At 53.3% G+C, this 15,232-nt stretch overlaps 1 protein-coding gene across 2 annotated transcripts in view; it reads right to left on the bottom strand.

Annotated features, from left to right (window-relative positions):
* Window positions 1-15,232, bottom strand: part of GDPD5 (glycerophosphodiester phosphodiesterase domain containing 5) — a 94,339-nt gene extending 79,107 nt beyond the window's left edge. Inside the window, exon 1 of one of the 2 annotated variants that reach the window (XM_012002025.1) lies at window positions 14,794-15,232. The gene's annotated coding sequence lies outside the window, so the exon portion shown is untranslated. The remainder of the gene's footprint in view (window positions 1-14,793) is intronic. The other variant, XM_012002024.1, reaches the window with a different exon arrangement.

The raw sequence follows: 15,232 nt of genomic DNA, 5'->3' as shown, positions 1-15,232 counted from the left end.
CAGCCACTTGGAGCCCGTCCATCCCCACTCCCCAATCTCTTCTTCGCAGAGCCTCACTTAAGTGCCCCCCAACCCCAAGCTGAAACTGATGGACTCCAGGAGGAAGCTCACTCACTTTTTCCTCTCCCCGTCCCCTGCTCCTCCCGGCCTCCCCATGCTCTTGACCTCCCTTGCAACATCTGTGCACTCTGCCCAGGGTAATGGGTCCTGGAATTGCCTCACTCTCTGCCCCTCAGGACCTGGGACTAAGAAGGTGCAGCTCCACTGAATTGAGTAATTGTGTCACCCACCCAAAGTAATGACCCAGAGCAATTAACAAATCACTTCCTCCTTTTAAAGCATGTATTTAAGGCTTGTCTGTCTTTAAAAATCCTTGGTGGACACGGGAAAATGAAATGGAAGAGTCTTAGTCAGACTGTCTTGGCATTTCCAAGTGCTGGCTCTGTTCCTGGCACACAGTAGATGTCTGAGATAGGTTCGTTTAGTGGATGAAAGAATAAAAATATCTCCACCTGCCACTTGCCCCTGCTGCCTGAAGTTCCACCATTACCACTGAACCTTTTCTGGGGCTAAAGAGTATTCCCTGTGATGCTCTCTCAAAATGCAGTCCTGGGCCAGGAAACTAGTTCTAGCTGCAGCCTTCCTTGTACAAAACAGCAAGGTCAGGGTTTGCCCATGAGATCTCACAGTACTTTCTCAAGATGATGTGTCCAGACCCTGCTCTTTGACCAAGGAGTTGCATGTTCAAATGAGCTTAGGAAAGGGGTGGCTGCACACTGTGCCACCCATTGGGGTCCCCAATTCATATTAATACATTAAAGACCCTGAGAAGGTCTGTTTAGATTTATGTGACCTAGTGTTTCCCAAATCTGTATGCTCATGCATCCTCAAATCCATTCCCATACCATGGGACTAGGGTTCCTCAGGGGACAGTTTGGGAAGTGTGAACTAGATAGTGTGTCTGGGTCCAGGTGGGACAAGGTCTGCAGGTTGAAGTGTCTTCCTTCACTTCCCTGCACTGACCATTTGACAAAGGCAGAAGGTTCAACCTCAGCCACCACTACCAATAGCTCATGACAGAGACAGATAATGAACATGGCATCAGACAGCTTCCAAATGCAGCACGAAGGAGAGAGAAAGTAACAGGGTGGGCCAGAGACCTGAGTGAGTTCCAGCTGTGATTCTGTGCTCACTGCTGGCCATTGGGCGGGGGACCCCATCCTGCTAAGCTTTGCATTCATCATCTGCAAAATGGGGATAATGCTATTCTCAGGGCTGTTGTGAAGATTCAGCATGGTAATGCCAGCAGAGGCAGATTATAAACTGTCAAGTCCTGTGCCAGCATTTGCTATGTGCATCATTATTTCACTGCATACATGGCCAGGAGGGTGTGGTAATGTCTTGATTGATCACAAGCCACTGCAGAGGTCCTCAATCAGGACAGATGGATGGATGGATACATGGATGCATGGAAGAATGGACAGACAGAATCCCCAGTGTGACCCAGGCTTACCAATGGCTGGCTGGTTGAATAGGTATGAACGAATACATGAACCAATTCTAATAAGGTCAACTGTTCCACTTCTTAGTCCCCAACTGGTAGAAGCAGCAAATTGGGAAGGACACACACATACACACACACACACACACACACACACACACATAAGCATGAGGGGAGAGGAAAGAGACGCAGCACTCTGGAGGCAAGTCTGTGGGCAGCAGAATAAAGGAACCGACAGGGTGGGAAGAGCCAGAAACCAGAGTTGAACACGTGCAGCAGCCCACAGTCATCTGGCACAGGGGTCAAGCCTGTCGGCATTCTCAGCAAGGCAGTTGGGGTTCCTAAGGCCTATCCCTCGAGCCATCCATGTTGCCATTGTTCAGGGGAAGAAAGTGATCAATCTCTTTCGCAAAGGTTTCCAACCAAAACTGTTAAGAGTTGTCCTTAATGGGATAGAGAGCACAAAGAAGTCTTTAGGGCTGGTTGTGCTGCCTCACGCCTGTAATCCCAGCACTTTGGGAGGCCAAGGCGGGTGGATCACCTGAGGTCAGGAGTTCGAGACCAGCCTGACCAACATGGTGAAACCCTGTCTCTACTAAAATACAAAATTAGCCGGGCATGGTGGTGGGCATCTGTAATCCCAGAGGCTGAGGCAGGAGAATCACTTGAACCTGGGAGGCAGAGGTTGCAGCCTGGGCAACAAGAGCAAAACTCTGTCTCAAAAAGGAAGGAAGGAAGGAAGGGAGGGAGGGAGGGAGGGAGGAAGGAAGGAAGGAAGGAAGTCTTTAAGGCAAGACACAGGTCTTAGCTGCTGCTTCTGGAAAAATGTTTCTTACAGTTTATATGAATTCATCAACACATGTAAGCACAGGACATACTGTGTACCAGGCAAGTGCTGTTGGGCACTGGGGACACAACGCCACATCCAGACAGCATCACATATGGAAGGTTCTGGATAAATGAGGTATTGGGTCACTTGAGGATAGAGAGGGAGGTTTTGTAGGAAAAAAAATTCACAGATAAGAAGTCTGGAGGACTGATTTAAATCATTACATGACCTCAGACAAGTCACCTTCCTTCTCTGAGCCTCCATCTTCCCATCTATAAAGTGGGTATGATAAAAATCATGAAAAGTATTACATGGCACTAGACACTAACCCAGCAGTTACAGATGTTCTCTTAATGCACACAGTCAGCAAGGCAGGTGTTGCTAACAATTTGTTGTGGGGTAAATTGTCCCTTTCACAAACTGAGACCAACTTGCCTGAGGTCAGAGAGTTGATGGGAGTCAGGGTGTAAGCTCTGGTGTGTCTGATTCCAGAGCCCACACTCTCCCACCCTCCCAAACAAGACCCACGCTTCCTTCTCACAGACTGCTGTGAGGATGCAACAGATGTCAGAGTGCTTCATAAAGTTAAACTGTTATGTGTCCAAAGGCAATAAGTAGTCAGTCTTGACTCTCCGTGAAACTAAACACTGAAGTTCACAGGGGCACTCAGAACTGGCCACAGCCTAGAACTCCTGGGCTCCTCACTCTCAACCTCTGGCATTCCTAGGCTAACTTCCTCCCAGGGAAAGAGATCCGGCAATCCCAGGAGCCCCAGATGACCCCTCAAGGCCCACAGAGCAGGGTTCCCCTGGAACCCATGGGGCCCCCTCCTAGACCAGGAGACCACCTGGCTAGTAGTCTCCTGACTCTCCTGTGCTCCACTCCTGCCAAGGACCTAGAGGGCACAGCCTGGCCCAGGTGCCATGGGAGCTGCCCCAGGGACCCTCACCACTCCCCACCGACAGGCTGTGGGACCTCAGGCCAGTCACCTCACCCCTCTGAGCCTGAGGTTTCTCATCTGCAAAATGAGGGATGAAAGTGGGTCTCATGTGGGAGAGGATCCACTCCAAGGAGAGACTCAAACATGACTGCCCTTGAGCTGGGTGAGTTCAGCTGAGTGGCAGGAAGGGGAGCACCAGGCTCTCAAAATCCCTGTTTTGGAGGGAGGCACAACCCTACCTACCAGGAATCACCCATCTAACCTTGAATTCTCAGCCTGCCCTTGGCAGTCCTGGTCTGAGAGGTGGACTCAGCTGTTACCACTGCCAGCCACCAGCAGGACCCTATTTGCTGTCTTCCCAGGTTGGCTAGGGTCCCAGCAGGGGAGAGGCAGGAGAAGGGACTTCAGTCAGAACTACATATGTCTTCACTGGAGGGACCTGGGCCCCAGAGCCCAGACATTCTTGCAGGCCCACGGTGGCCCAAAATGGTTGCTAACTGGCCTCGGGCCACACAGTGAGACAGAGGTGCCAGGAACCAGGCTCTGGCCCAGCCCAGGGCTCTCTGCACTGGCCCAAAGTCACCCCTTTTGGAGCACGGATTAAGCACAGAGAGGAAGAACAGTGTGAAGAGTTAGGATGATGCACCCCCTACCCTGCCCTGGTCAAGAGGCTCTGGCCATTGACGGCTGGGCCCACAAGCCCCAAGGTGAAAATCAACACCTGGTCACCCAATTCCCTGCTTCACTCACTGCAGGCACTGACAGGGCACATCTGGATGGAGGAGGGGCTCAGTCTGCCTCTGCAGAGTCCCCAGCAAGAGGAAGAAGGCTCCAATAGCAGCAAAATGGACTTCAATTAGTCTCAAGAAAGAACTTCCTGCAGAGGCATTAAGCACGGACACAGAGAAGGGGGGCACGATGAGGGCAACTGTAACATCTCCTCTGAAATACAGGATGCTGTCTCATTCATTATGTCATTTTACTTTCTTTTTTTTTTTTTTTTGAGACGGAGTCTCGCTCTGTCGCCCAGGCTGGAGTGCAGTGGCCGGATCTCGGCTCACTGCAAGCTCCGCCTCCCGGGTTCACGCCATTCTCCTGCCTCAGCCTCCCGAGTAGCTGGGACTACAGGCGCCCGCCACCTCGCCCGGCTAGTTTTTTGTATTTTTTAGTAGAGACGGGGTTTCACCATGTTAGCCAGGATGGTCTCGATCTCCTGACCTCGTGATCCGCCCGTCTCGGCCTCCCAAAGTGCTGGAATTACAGGCTTGAGCCACCGCGCCCGGCCGTCATTTTACTTTCAAACCAGCCTGGAAGGTAAGTGTTGCTGCTCTAATTTTGTAAGTGAGCAACTGAGGCTCAGAGAGGCTAAGTTACTTGCCCATGTCTTCTAAGTTCCACTCAAGAGAGGCAGAGCCAGGATTTAAAGCCAGAACTCTGACTCTGAGGCCCACATACCTCCCTTCTCAGGAAGTCTCTGAGGATCCAGGTGTTACCACACCTGCCATGGGCATCTCACTGTGCCACCTCAGATGCCCAGGTGTGAGCTAGGAGATGCCAGAGGCGTTCCTTTCAGAAAGGAGAGGGAGTGCTCACTGGTGGCCAGCTGTAAAGGGCTCTGTGTCCTAGGACTGCCAGCTGTGCCTCTGCAGACAACACCCCGTGGGGGCCTCCCACGTGGTTTCCGTGCAAAGTGCCATATCTTCTGTCCTTTCCCTGACCATGCCTCCTCTTGGGCAAGGATTAGTCTCTGGCACCATTATGCCTCCTGCTCCCTACTTGGCAGGAACCCCAATCCCCACCCAACTCTACACCCAGACTCCCCATCACAGGGCCCGGCAGCATTTGGTGGCACTTGCTGCATGGCCTGTCTCAGGCCTGTTCAGCCCCACACTCCACTTACCTGACATTCACAGGCTCCTGGGAGACCCTCTGAACTCAGAGTGGTGTGGTTCATGGCACCCGGGACATGGGCAACATGTTCTGGGTTCAGGACTATCCCCAGAACTGTGGCAATAACTACCCAGCTCTAAGGAAGGTGTATAAAGTGGCCACATCGGGGCCAGCTCCAGGCTGGGCGAGTTGCAGCAGGGCTGGGGCTGCTGCTCTGTACACCTGAGCTTGCCTGACACTAGCCTACCTGTGACTTCTGCTCCATTCCAGAGGATCCCCTGTCCCTGGCAGGGTCACCCCAGAAGCCACCTGTAACTTGCTTTGGGGGAGGAGGCAGAGATGGAGAGATGGGTAACTCCAAAACTCCTCTTGCCAAAGTGTCTGTGGCAGCTGGGCTGCTGATTCATCTTTGGGGTGAGAGCTGAGAGCTCCTTCATTAAGGGGCATGGTAAAAACAGATGATCTTTAAACTGTGTCCTAAGGACAGTGTATTCAGTGGACTCCTGGGCTTTCGAGGGACAGATTGATGAAGTGTCTTTAGTTTGCCTCTCCAGAGCCACTCTCCACCTTGTCTGGGGCCCTGGGAACTGACCTCTGTGGACTGTAGTGGGCTCCGTGCTGCTGGCTTCCAGAGAGGTTCACCCAACAGGAAGCACAGATGGGGGACTAAAGGAAAGAGAAAAGACAGTTGAGGTTTATCCCCTGTGAGGTCTCGTGGGTTGACTGGGTCCCTGTACTGATGGCCCACAGCCCCTGTCCCTATAGCTGCCCACTTCCCTTGCTCCTTCAGCCCTGAGTGGCAACTGCTCCCAGCCACTACTAGTCCCTCAGTGCTGCACTATCCTGTGTTGATTTGTCACACGCCTAATGCCTGAGCCAGTCACTCTGGGTTGATGCACCCTCTCTGGCTGTGCCAAGGCAAGGAGACCAAGCACTGCCACCAATGGCCCCTTTTGTAGTCTTCCTCTGTCCAGCCCTCAGAGTCTCCTCTGCTCTTAAAGAAGAGCAGTTTGAAGGGATGCCCATGATTACACGTGCAGGCCTCCTCTGTCCTCTGTCTCAGCCTGGGCCTGGTGGGGTAAGGGGAGCAGGTTGGGAGATAGGGAGCATGGACCAGCCAGTGAAGGAAGGGGCAGGAGGCAGGGGTCAGCTCCCCAGTGAGTGCATGCACCAACAGCTTTTGAGTGCTTAGTGTACGGTAGGCACTGCGCTCCACATACCAAGAATTTTATTTGCTTCTCAGGCAATCCCAGGAATTCCTTCCTACTAATGCATTTTACAGGAGAGACAACTCATGCTCAAAGAGATAAAATGATTCTTCCAGGGTCATCCTGCCAGTAAGTGACAAAGCCAGGATCAACGTAAGTTTTCTGTCTTCTGCATGGTAGACATATTGGACAGAGATAACTGGACTTGAGCAAGTCCTGAGAATGACCTTGTATGGCAGATGCACCTGAATGCAGTCTGGTTCTAAGCTAAGGGATCTGGGAGTAGCCAACTCGGAGATCCATTCCTTATCTATGAGGAACATCTGAGCTCCCGGCCCATCCTATGGAACCTGCGGGCCAAACAGGATTGAGGCCTGTTGTTTTGGGGTAAATGCAGGTTGCTAGGTGGAAGTTGTTGGGGGAGGTGCTAAGTGAAAATGCTATAGAAATTGCATGCTTTTAGGCCAGTGGGGCTGTGACTCACGGCTGTAATCCCAGCACTTTGAGAGGCGGAGGTGGGCAGATCACCTGAAGTCAGGAGTTTGAGACCAGCCTGACCAACATAGTGAAACTCCATCTCTACTAAAAATACAAAATCAGCTGAGTGTGGTGGCACATGTCTGCAATCCCAGCTACTCGAGAGGCTGAGGCAGGAGAATCGCTTGAACCTGGGAGGCAGAGGGGTGCAGTGAGTGAAGATCGTGCCATTGCACTCCAGCCTGGACAATAAGAGCGAAACTCCATCTCAACAAAAACAAAAACAAAAAAAACTGCACACTTCCTGCAAGTGGTTGTGGTTCTTCGGTCCAGTCAGCAGCCACTGGACTCTCTCCCCTGTGTGTGAACCCCTAGTAAAACTCCATGTTTCATTCGCTGGCTCTGGGTCTCCTCTTTGGTCTCTTGAGCCTGGTGCCATCCTCACTGGCACTGATAGGGGTTTGGCACAACACCTAGTAACTGCCTTGAAATAATTTTAGTGAACTGGCTCACAATCACAGCAGAGTTGGATGACTTAAGTGCGGTCAGTTACTGGCGAGAATTTGCCCAGAGGCCTCTAATGTTCCCTGGACACCCCCTCCTAGGTTAAAAAAAAAAAATCCTCTGACATTCTGCAGTTCTCCCAGGTGGGACAGGGGCCCCAAGTGGGTGGTGCAGTTGGGTGTCCGGGTTGGAAAAACAAGCAGATTCAGACAAGGCTTCATTGTTAAGGAGAGTCTGATACTTTGACCATTAAAGCAAAACTGAGCAAAACAAAATGCTTACTGCCTTGTCTTATCTCTTAGAGACAAAGGGAACAGTGGGAAGGGCCCCAGGGCTGGGTGTTGATCCCACCCCAACCAGTACCAATCTCAGAGACCTGGCCTCAGGTGGCTGGGGCAGGGAGTTCAGGGTCTCGGTCCAGCCCGGTGTCAGGTTACGTTTGCCATGTGTGGCCTCGTCTGGCCTCTGTGGCACTTTCAGAGAGATTGTTATTGTCATTTTTCAGATGAGGAAACCAAGGCTCTGAGAAGACATGCAGGGAGCAGCTGGAACCCAGGTTAACTGGATTACCAAGTCTTTCCACTCCCCTCATCTCTCCAGGCAGGGAGGTCCTGCGGGGAGGAAGTAGCCTCAGAAGGATGAGCTCCTTGTCCTGGGGATGTGCAAGTATTGTCTTGGGACACTGTGGGAGGCAGGCTGCAGAGGGCAGCCAGGTGGCTCTCAAACTGAAATCACCAGGGGAGCTTCAACAACTACTGACGCCTGGGTCTTGCCCCAGAGATTGTGGGGCCTGCAGGACTTTCAAAAGTTTCCCAGATGATTCTAACGTGAAACAAAGTTTGAAAGGCATGGGCTTGGATGCCCACTGCTGCCCTTCCCACCTCTGAAACTCCCCTACCCCACACCTCTCTAAGGAAAGAAGGGATTTATTACCCTGACCCCATTTTACAAAACAGGCAGAAGCCACGCAAAATATAAGGGTATCCTCAAGGCCCCCCAGCCAGCAACAAATCGAGGCAGCATGACGGGTCCCCTGATATCCGACTGCCCCTGGGGTGAGCTTCTTTAAGACACTTGGGGGGTCCTGGCTCCCTTGTCAGTGGGAGAGAAGTTTCTCTTTGAGGCTTCTGGGTGAGAGAGTGAGACACATTCTTCGTGGCATTTTTTAAAAGAGTCCACTCGTTCAAAAGCTAAACAGCTGCAGGATTAATGCTGGAAGACCCCCTCTGCTTGCTGGCGTGCCTTGGGAGCAGGAAGATAAAAGAACTCAAAGCAGGCCTGTTTATCCTTTTCTGTAGGAGATTTGGTCACAAGCCTGGGAAGAGCTGGGCCTGTCAGACCAGCAGCCCACACTTCCTCCCCACCTGCCTGTTCGCCTTCCTCATGCCCTGAAAGCAGAATGTCACAGATGGAGAGACGGTGTGGGGTGGTGGGAAGTGAGAGGCCTGTGGAGTCCACTGGTCCTGGGGTCTGCCCAAGCACTCCCCCTTGCCAGCTACCTTTGGAGAGGAGCTACTTCTCTCTCAGCTCATTCAGTGCTGACCTCACAGAGGTCCAAAGTCAGCAACACGGGCACCACCTCCAGGAAGCCTTCCCTGACTCCCCTCCCCACCCAGCGCTGGGCAACCCCAGGCCCCTGGCCTTCCCTGTCACATTCTGTGTTGTCACTGCTTCTGTGTCCTCCCGTCCCTAGCAGGCTGTTCATTCATTCATTCCACAGAGCAGCTGCCCTTTGCCTGGGATTCACTCCAAACGCCTTTCCTGAGCACCTGTTTTCTCTAAGATCCTCTGTGAGGTGCTGGAGATACAGATCATAACAGCTAACCTGCACTGAGTGCTCATAATGCGCTGGGTATTTTTCTGAGTGCTTTACATGTATAATTCATTTCACCCTCACAACTCTATGATGAAGATGCTATAATTATCCCCACTTTACATATGGGGAAACTAAAACCCAAAGAGGTTAAATCACTTGCCCAAGTCATTTAGCCCTACCCTGTGCCACCAGCCACAGATACAGATGGGACCGGCCCCTGCCTCAGGAGCCCGCTTCTCACAATTTGGAAGTTTTGCATCTGTGTATTTCTTTGTCTAATGTTGTTTCCCCCACAGATGAGAATCTCCAACCGTGTTACATTTTGGTTGGATGCATGCGTGAGCAGCACCAAATAAATGCTGCTTCCCTTTAAGGAAGAACTCACACTCTCCGCCCAGCATGTGCTAGCTGGACACCAGACGGCTTCTCCCACCTGGGTCATTTCTTCTGCGTAGGCCTGAGAAGAAAACCCAAGTCCCCAGATATCCCAGTCCTGCCCCCTGCCCTGAACCTAGCTCGGGACCCTTCCAGGCCAACAGCACCTGCTTACACACCAGTGTTCACATGGAAGGTGGTAGGAACTGTGTCTCTGCAAACCCCAGCTAAATCCCCCTAAGAGAAGGCCTCCCTGCTACCTGGCATGCCCTCCCTCCTGCCATCTCTCACTGGACTCTTCCATCAATTTCTTACTGAGTTGCCAAAGCCATTGAGGGGATGGGCAAGAGGACTCATGCTGATGGAGTACCCACCTGTGTGCCAGGCCTGGACAGGCACCCCACTTCCTTCATCTCATTTAATAACAGTTATTATCAGCCCCAATTTACAGGGAAAAAACAGAGGTGCAAAAGTTGAGCAAGCTGTCCACAGGGCAGCTCGCACTGTCTCCCCTGGTCCGGAGGGTGTGGTTCTGTGCCAGGCACACTTCTAGGCACTCAGAGGGAGGGGAGGATGGGGGGGCACATAGAATCTAGTTTTGACAAGCCAGCAAGGGAAGCAGACCAAGCAGAACCCCAATCCACAGACCACAGTCAGTGTGCAGATGGCCATGAATCAGCAGCAGGGGAGGCTTGGATCCCACCTGCATGGGAGGAGTCCTGGAAGCTTATAGGAGGCAGCATCTTTGGGCCTGGTTGAACTCCTTACTGCTCTTTCCCATGGTCACAGCAGGAGAAAGGGTAAGCCTTGGCCTACAAAGCTCTGGTGCCCAGTGTGGGTTTGCCACCACCCCAAAGGGGGCAAAGGGAGGAGAAGTTGGCTGCCCTGCCAGTGACCCCACTGTGGCCCGGCCAGCCTGCCTCCAGTCCCGCCAACCTGGCCTGGCCTGGCCCAGCCAGCTCCCAATCACAGGGTCTCCTCTGCCAGCTAATGACCATGCTGCCTGCAGCTCAGGCCACCACCCTCCTTTGGGTGAGGCAGCTACCCACAGAGCCTGCTGGCCCAGACAGTGGCCAGGCCAAAAATCACAGCTGCCTGTCACACCACATCCTCTGGCCCTGGTACTGTAGTCTCCTCCTCCTCCTTCCAGGGTCACGAAAGACACTGTAGAAAGCTGGAGCTACAGGGGAGCTCAGACCCCACCTTGCTCCCCATAGACATGGACACACAGGACCCCAGAGAGGGGCCGACTCACGCCAGCCAGCCAGCCAGCCAGTCTGCGCACAGCCTAGGGCCCAGGTCCTTCCTGGGTGCCATGCTCAGTTCAACACTACCCTTCCATAGCCTTGAGAAAAAGCCTTGTCCAGGCTTTTTACATACAAAGTATGCTTTCGAGGTAGTTGGGTGGAGGTGAGGAGACAGTACGTCTTCTAAGCACAGATTTACAATTCAAACAGGTGCAGCTTGGCTCCCTGCTCCCCACCTTCAAGCTGTGTGACCTTGGGAAAGATAAGGTACCTCTCTGAGCCCATTTCTAGGGGATAACAGTAGCTACCTCGGGGAGTTTGGGTGAACAAGAGTGTCTATAAAGCATTTAGCACATTGTCTGGCTCATAGTAAGTACTCAAGAGTATCAGCTGTTGTTGATATCATCACTGTAGTATTGTGTGGATATATTTTACAAACTGCAAAATGTTATGGATGGTAGGTATTATTTTTTACTATTACTGTTGAATGTTAAAGATTCAGAGGGGGCATGACCAGAGGGTTGGGTAATCCAGGAATGTTTCTGAGGGAATTTATGACCTGAGTCAGGTCTTGACAGGTGGGGAGATAAGTGGAGAAGAGGCAGAGATGGCGGTTGTGATGGGAGGAACAAGCAAAGGGGCTGCGATGGGGCCACATGTGGTGTGTTTAGGAGACAGTGTAGAGCAATGAGCCAGAGGGCCAGGCAGAGGCTACGGCGACCAAGGACCTGAATGCCATAACTAGGGCCTGGTCTTCATCTTACAGGTTGTAAGGAGCCACAGAGGCTTCTAAATGGGGGCTCCATTAAGCTTTCTGAAATGTGAGTTCTGTCCAAATTCAAGGCCCTCTCCCATATGGGCATTCATCCCTCACTAACCCCACCAAGCCAGGCTCCTCGCCCCAAGTTCTCCCCATCTCTCAGCTTACCACACTATCCCACCTGCCCCGCCACTAGCCCACCCATGGTTCACACTCATGATGAGGCACCCCTTTGTTGAGTGCCTATAGTGCCATGTGTTTCACACATGGGACCTCAAGATCATCCGTAACAGCCTTGAGAAGTGGACATCACGACCCTCATTTCACAGAAGAGGAAATGGAGGCCTGGTGGGATCGTGTGTCTTGCCCATGCTCTCAGTGAGATGGTGGCACAGCCAGGATTCATTCTTGGAGGGATGTCAGGATCCCCCATCTCTGCAGCAAGTTGCCTCTAGCTCCTGCCCAGACAGCCACCTCCCTGACAAAGCCTTTCCTCAAGGGCCTCCCCTCCACCCCCTTTCTGCCCTGTACCCTCCCCCTTACTCCTCCCCTTCACCACCTCTCTGGAATCAGAGGCCCACTTGATCCTAGCTCAGCTAGCTTGGTTCCCAGTGTTGCCTATGGGACCATCTAGCCCCCAACAGGAGAGACAGGACATCATCAACCCCAGCTCTCTTCTGTTGGGGGCCAGATGATACTTTCTCCCTGTCCTATCCTGCCTGCCCCTCCATATCCAAGACTGCTAACAGCACAGACAGGAGCCCCCACCTCCTCTGGTAGGGTTCAGAAGCTTACTGAGCATAGAGCTATTTCCCTGAGTCTGCCCCCAGCTGAGGGGAGTAATACATTATTCACCGCACCTAGGTGCCTAGGGAGGTCAGACAATGGACCTGAGGGAATGGACACCAGCTCCAGGCAGCACAGCCCTGCCAGCAGGAAGCCAAGGGAGGAGGTAAGAATCCAGAGCCCCTTGCCAGTGTCCCCAAGCAGACTGATTCTAGAGGCTATGAGACTAGCAGCCTGAGCTGAGCAAATTCAGGTCTCTGAGCCTGCAACAATATCCTGCGTTCTAATCTAAAACAAGTCTGATAATTTCCCTAGACTTCCTGGTCAAACTTCAAGCTTTCTTTTCTTCATAGGGATAGAAACAGATATTTGGCCAGGCACTACATCTTTGTAGCTCATTTAATCCTCACAACAACCTGCTAAAGGAGGTATTCTAATTTTATAGGCTCAGAGGGATGAAGTGATTTGCTCAGTGCCACTCAGCTAGTGCGAGGCAGAGTAGACTCACGCCCACCTGGTCTGTCTGATTCACCACTATCTGGGGCTCACCAGTTACTGTGGCTCGAGGCTGCCGCTTAGCCCGTCGGGGTAACTTCCAGGGCACCTGGTATGCAGTTGGCACTTAAACAGTTCTACAAGCAAACTCAAAGGCCCTGGGGAAGTGGTTTTACCTATCTGAGCTTCAGTTTCCCACACAAGACTGGGCCGTTAATAACTACCCCAGTCTTGGCAAGTACGACACACTCCTTAGCACTTAACTGTCAGATGTGATGGCCCCACTAACTGAGCAGGTAACACACAGCCTGCCATAATCAATTTTAAGGTGGCACTTGGAACCATGGATGCATCAAGAGGTCTCAGGTGACTCCGCAACCCTCTTCTGCTTCACTCCAGGTTCCAGGCTCTCTCCACATCATGAAAGGAGATCACAGGTGTGAAATTATTTCCTCAAAGAGCTTTGTTTAGATGTAGAGATTATTGTGAGGGAGGATTTGAATCCCTGGATGGAGGTAGGGGGTAGAGGGAATCCCAAGCCCCTCAGTCACCTTTTCTTTTGGGTTCCTCTAACCCTTCTACCCCCAGGGATTGAGCTTCAGACTTCCACTGACCTCTCACCACCCTCCTCCACCTTCCAGGGGCTTTCCAAGGAGGTTTCCCCTTGACTCCAGGGAGTTGAGCACATCTAGGGTTAACCAGTCCTAGCCAAGGCCACAGGGCCCAGACCAGGGCCAGATCCCCTCCCCTTCCCCACACAGAACAAGAGCCCACAGAGTCACGGCAAGGGCTCTTTCACAACGCCCCTCTCCCTACATGCCTCGGGGGCAGCAGAAGCATCCCCTGCCTGGGAATCAAGACACCTGGGACTGTGCCCCAGCCCTGGGAGCCCCCAGCCTTGAGACCTTGAGCAGGTCCCTTCCTTCCTGGGCAGAGGTGTCCTGCAGGTTTCCCTGCCCAGAAGAGAATTAGGTTGGACCTTCCATTTGGGCCAAAGGCTATGGGGTTGCGGGCACTCCTTGGGGCCCCTGCACCAACCACACTGATTCTCACCACAGCCTCATACATGGTCGCCCAGATCTCACATCAGGGATAGGGAAAGCCCCAGCCACCTATCCGGAAGATCCTAACTGGGGAGGAGTACGGATACTTTGAAGGATGCTCACGAAGGTTTTCTCAAGTCTACTTCTGGATCAAGGATTCACTGTCTTTAGGACCGGATAACTGACACTCCCTTCGGGTGGGCCTCAGTGGCCCCATTAGTAATGTGAGGGAGGTGAGCCACGTGAGCCACGTCTCCAGCCACCCCAGAGGGGTCACATCTCCAGCTCTGATGGACCCTTACTTGGGGATCTCTGCAGTGAATTCACCAACAGATAAGCACATCTCAGGATCTCCAGAGTGTCTTAGAGACCCTGGAGTCTGACACACAACGGCCAGGAGCTGCTGCTCTCACATCCTGGGCCCACAGGGAGAGAAGCTTTGGAACTAGGAAGCTTCTCACCTCTGCCCTCAACTCTGAGTCACCTTTCCTGGGGGGTGACAAGGCCAGGGAGCGGGAGGCAAGAAAAAAAAAGCCACTTCCTCAGCTTTAGGATCAGCGCTCAGGTGCGCTGCTTCTTCCCCTTCTATCCTCTCCCGCTTCCCCAGTCTCCTCCCCGCAGTGAAAGGAGAAGATCACTCAGCCCCGTTAAGCCTCAGTTTCTCCATCTGCAAGCGCCGATAATAATACACAACACCTATTTCAGGAGTAGCAGTGAGCCTTAGGCGGGGCGTGGCGGGGCGCGGACCCGCACACAATGGGCGCTCAATAAGAGCCCGTTTTCTTTCTTTCCCCTCCCCTTCCCGCGCCCCCTCCCAGCCAGTTCCAGCCTCTGCTTGTTCCCCCCGAGACTCCCTCCGCTGGCCCCCGCGCTGCTGCGATGGGGTCGGGGACCGCTTCTGCCCCGCATCCGGGGCTCTCACCTGCAGCCTTGGCTCTCGCGGGCCGACGGGACAGAAGGAGACCCCTGTGTTATCTTCGGGACAGGCACTGAGCCCCTCGCCTGAGGCGGGAGGCAGGTGGCAGCCTGGGTTCGTGGCACCAGCCCGGCCGTTCGGTCCGACTGTCCTGCCTGCCTAGGACCCCTCACGGAGCGCACGACCCGGCCGGAGCTTCCTGGGCACTCGCGCTGTTCCAAGGCCGAAGCACTAGGGTGGAGGCAACTGAAGGTTGGGGTCTCGTGGAGCCAGAGGCTGGGGGCGTCCGGGGTCCCGTGCACCGGAGTCGAGAGCCTGGGGCCACAATGCGCTAGCTCCGGAGTAGCGGCTCCGACCCTCACTGATGGAAAGGCGCGGAGCGACCCTGCAACCACGGACCCGTACTGCTGGGTTAGCAGCGTGCCGCCCCGGCGCAGCGGGTCAG

This window comes from Mandrillus leucophaeus, unplaced genomic scaffold (genome assembly GCF_000951045.1).
Source record: "Mandrillus leucophaeus isolate KB7577 unplaced genomic scaffold, Mleu.le_1.0 Scaffold674, whole genome shotgun sequence".
Taxonomy (NCBI): domain Eukaryota; kingdom Metazoa; phylum Chordata; class Mammalia; order Primates; family Cercopithecidae; genus Mandrillus; species Mandrillus leucophaeus.
Note: the sequence above shows the minus strand (reverse complement) of the source record. Positions and strands in the feature narration are given on the sequence as shown.